Here is a 5,000-nt window from a genome sequence, read left to right as displayed (position 1 = left end):
GGCCCGACAACACACGTTAATGTCCCCATGGGCCGTACAGATCTTCTTTAAACAAGTCAAGAAGAAAACATAACAATAAGTCAAGAACAGAACAAGAACACCATAAGGTGCAAACATTTTTAGATGGATGCAAATAAATGAAAGAATGCAAGCACTCCCAGACATACCCCATAAGGAAAAACTCACTAAAACCTAACGATAGGGAAAAAAGCTCCACAGGCAGTGTAGAGGAGAGAAACCTTAGAAGGGCCATTCAAGGGGGGATCTCCCTTCTTAGATGTTGGTGATAATAGTGTTGCAGACGGACAGTTGGTAAGCATGCACTCATGTGTGTAGTGGAACACAGATGAGTGCATGCAATAGCAACTGTACATTTTGAAAAATTAAAGATAGAGCTAATAGCGATAGCAACTGAACATTTTGAAAGATTAAAGATAGAGCTGATAGCAATCTATTTGAGGCACAGGGGCGGCGCAAAGAGGGTCACGTCCTCCCCGTCTTAGTCAAGGGACATTTAACACTCCGGTCGTTGCTCAGGGACAGCCGGAGACAGGGAGATAGGGGGCGGCGCAGAGAGGGTCACGAACTCCCCGACATCATCGCGGGACATCCGGCACTCCGGTCACCACTACGAGACCTCCGGAGACAGGGGGGCACGCAGAGGGGGTTGCAACCTCCCGGCCTTCGTCACGGGACGTCCAACACTCCGGTCAACACTCCAGGACAGCAAGTCATAGGGAGACAGGGAGACGGGACAGGCGTTAGACAGCTCATGAGATTGTAGTAGGCGGACATAGCAATAGATACAAGTGGTAGGCATATATGTGAATGGAGTAGATATATGAAGTAGGCGTATTATGTGAATAGAAATGGAAGTACTTAACCCAGCAATGAAACCGCATTGACTGTTAATCTGTTAACAGTCTGTTAATACTGTTAATCAGTTGACAGGACCACGGACAGACGGCGGTGAATAACTGGTCCAAGGCCTCGGAGGTGCATGTAGAGCAGTCACTACAATCTTGGCCAAGACCCCGAGGCATCCATCACCTTAGTCAGCGCCAGGAGACGGGCACTCAGAGAGAAGGGGGGGGGAAGGGGGGGGGGGGGTGGGAGAGGGGGGGGGGGAAGAGTTAGAGAGTTCCCATGTTTGTGGTGCTGCAAAGGAGCAGACATGTAGTACCCTGTAGTGCCATGTAGTACCATGTAGTACCCCGTAGTGCCATGTAGTACCCTATAGTACCCTGTAGTGCCATGTAGTGCCATGTAGTACCCTGTAGTACCCTGTAGTGTCATGTAGTACCCTGTAGTGCCCTGTGGTACCCTGTAGTGCCACGTAGAGCCATGTAGAGCCATGTAGAACCCTGTAGTGCCATGTAGTACCATGTAGTACCATGTAGTACCATGTAGTACCCTGTACCCTAACTAAACTACCCTGTAGTAAACTACCCAGTGGTACCATGTAGTACCCTGTACCATAACTAAACTACACAGATTAATCTAAAGGTCAGTCCCCGACCAGGTGAGATCAGGGTAGGTTGAAGGAGAGAGAGAAAAGATGAGTCTTAAGCAGGGATTTAAAAGCTTCGACCGAGCAGGCGCCCCTGATGACGGCAGGTAATTTGTTCCACAGGTAGGGAGCGCGGTAGACAAAGGCTCTGTGGCCGGCGGATTTCTTTTTAACCCTAGGGGTCGATAGAAGCCCCGCATTTTGTGAGCGCAGAGCACGAGCGGGCGAGTATCGGGAGATGAGATCGGATAGATAGAGCGGTGCAAGCCCATTTAAAATTTTGTAGGTGAGGAGTAGCACTTTAAAGTCAGAACGGGCTTGGATAGGAAGCCAGTATAGGGCGGACAAAACTGGTGTGATGTGATCAAATTTTCTAGTTCTAGTTAGTATCCGTGCAGCCGCATTTTGCACGAGTTGAAGATTTTTGATGCTTGAATTAGGTAGGCCTGAAAAAAGTGCATTACAGTAGTCCAGACGTGATGAGACAAAAGCATGAATCAGGGTTTCAGCATCAGCCAGAGTTAAAATGGGGCGTATTTTTGCGATATTACGAAGATGGAAGAATGCAATTTTGGTGACATTTTTTATATGTGCATTAAATGAGAGGGAGGAATCAAAAATGACTCCGAGGTTTTTTATGGTGGAGCTCTGGGATACATGACAGGTATCAAAGTTGAGGGAGATGTCCTGAAACAGGCCTCTGTGGTTTGGGGGGCCAACAATTAACATCTCAGTTTTATCTGCATTAAGGAGTAGAAAGTTTTGCGACATCCATTTTTTGACGGCAAGCAAGCAGGCCTCAAGGTTTTGTAGTTGGGAGGAATCATTTGGCTTAATAGGTATATATAATTGGGTGTCATCAGCGTAAAAATGAAAGTTTATGCCAAATTTGCGTATGATATCGCCGAGGGGTAGCATGTAAATCGAAAATAGCAAAGGGCCCATGACAGAGCCTTGTGGGACACCACATTGCACTGGGAGGGTCTCAGATGTTAAATCATTATAGACCACGCAGTGTGTTCTATCAGTTAAATAGGATTTAAACCAAGCTAGTGCGAGACCCCGAATGCCAACATGATTCTCAAGCCGACCTAGAAGAATCGAGTGATCGATAGTGTCAAAGGCTGCACTGAGATCAAGCAATAAGAGCACAGAAGTGAGGTTTGAGTCAAGAGAGAGCAGTAAGTCATTTGTGACTTTGGTAACCGCCGTTTCGGTGGAGTGTAAGGCTCTAAAGCCAGATTGAAATGATTCATTAAGATTATTGTTTGATAAATGGTCAGTAAGTTGCGTTGCGACGATCCGTTCTAACACTTTGGATAGGAATGGAAGATTGGAGATAGGTCTGTAATTTTTCAAGATTAGAGGGTCGAGGTTCGGTTTTTTAAGTAGTGGTTTAATGACGGCTGATTTAAAGGCCAGGGGCACCACGCCAGTAGACAAAGAGGTGTTGAAGATATTGAGTAGGGCAGGGCCTAGAGTTGGGAAGAGTTTTTTGATGAGAGTTGCTGGGAGAGGGTCAAACAGACAGGTTGAAGGTTTAGCCGCGCCAACCAGTTTAGAGAGGGCACTAAGTGAGACGTTTTCAAGGCAGCATAGCGTATGACTGGAATCAAAGTCAGGGGGAATGCCCGTCAAAGGTTGGGAAGGACTCTGATTGTTGAGTAAAGCAACAATTTCATCTCTAATGAGGTCAATTTTCTTGGTAAAAAATGTCATGAATTCGTTAGCCGAGAACGCATGGTTTAGGGCACTTGGTTGTTTCTGCGTAAGTTTTGCAACTGTGTCAAACAGAAACTTTGAGTTGTTTTTGTTTTCATTTATGAGCCTGGAAAAATAAGAGGTTTTGGCAAGTGAGAGTGCCTTTTTGTAGTTACGTAAACTATCATTCCAGGCGAGGCGGAATACTTCGAGTTTGGTCGAACGCCATTTATGTTCAAGTTTGCGACACGCCTTTTTAAAGGAGCGCGTTTCCTCCGTAAACCAGGGAGTTAGTTTTTGCGGAGCACGTTTAATTTTAGGTTTAAGGGGAGCGACAGTGTCGAGCGTGCTACGAAGGGCGGCATTAAGTTTGTCTGTAAAGAGATCAAGGGGGCCAGAGTAAGAGAGGAAGGGAGAGAGGGTGTCTGGTAGGCAGTTAACTAGAATTGGGACAGTTGAGGCGTTAATACGACGGCTCATGTAGGATTCTACACTGTCTGGGCGAGAAACCGTCAGATCAATTTGAAACAGGAACATAGGGGGAGACGGTCAAATTTGACACAGTGAGACCGCGGGCTAGGACTAGGTCAAGGGTGTTCCCACCACTGTGAGTGGGTTGGTCAACGATTTGAATGAGACCGACAGAGTCAATGATGTCGGTAAAAGCCTTATTTAGGGGATCTAGAGTTTTATTGGAATGAATGTTAAAATCACCAACAATTAAAATGTTATCTGAGCGCATAACAAGCTCAGAGATGAAAGTTGAAAATTCATCTAGGAAGAGGGTGTAAGGGCCTGGGGGGCGGTATAGGACAGCCATTACAAAGGATGCAGTGGAGGTAGGAGTCAGACCGCCACACTTTCTGTTGGGTGGAGAGGGATGCAACAGGAGCACCTCAAACGAGGAAAACTTACAGTTTGCGTCGGATGTAAAGTTGTGCTTAGAGTCATAAATTAGAGCAACTCCGCCTCCTTTCTTGGAGGTGCGTGCGATGTGGGAGCTACTAAAATTAGGGGGTGAGGCCTCGTTTAAGGGCAGAAAGTAATTAGGTTTAAGCCATGTCTCAGTGAGGCCCAATAGGTCGAGACTATGGTCTGTTATCAGTTCATTTACCAAAAGAGCTTTGGTTGGCAGAGAGCGGATGTTGATAAGGCCAACCTTCACACACTCTGTATAGTTAGCAGCGCGGTTTTCAGCCATGCGGGTAGGTTTAATCGCAATTAAGTTGGCATGGTTTATCGCACAAGGACGAGCTGGGTAAAGCGGAGCGTAACGGGATATTCTAGTTTTGATTGGGTATACGGGTTTAGGGGTAGAGATAGAAAGAGAGGAGTGGGGAGCCTGGTGGAGGAGGGGCCGAGCAAGAAAGGTATAAGGATTGGCAGGGTCCATCAGTTTAGCATGACTAGCAGGCTTGCTAAGAGCCTGCACCCTGGCATGCTTGTGGGGTGGCTGTCAGCCCGAAGCTATAATCTTGTCTATGTTGCGAGATAAGAGAGAGGCGCCTTGCATGTTAGGATGCACGCCGTCCTTTCTCAGCAAGCCAGGGTGCCCCCAGAAAGAGGACCAATTATCCACGAACCCTAAGCCCTGTTCTTTACAGTATTTTTCCAGCCATCGGTGTAGAGAAGCTGTCCTACTCACGAACTCATCATCATGCCGGTTTACAGGCAGGGGGCCAGAGAAGATTACTCGATGCCGACTCATCTTTCTGGAGAGGTCAGTCAGTCAGTCAGTCAGTCAGTCAGTCAGTCAGTCAGTCAGTCAGTCAGTCAGTCAGTCAGTCAG

This window comes from Notolepis coatsorum, assembly GCF_963971535.1.
Source record: "Notolepis coatsorum genome assembly, chromosome: 2".
In the NCBI taxonomy this organism is placed as follows: domain Eukaryota; kingdom Metazoa; phylum Chordata; class Actinopteri; order Aulopiformes; family Paralepididae; genus Notolepis; species Notolepis coatsorum.
The sequence above is the reverse complement of the archived record's forward strand: the minus strand, read 5'-3'. Positions refer to the sequence as shown.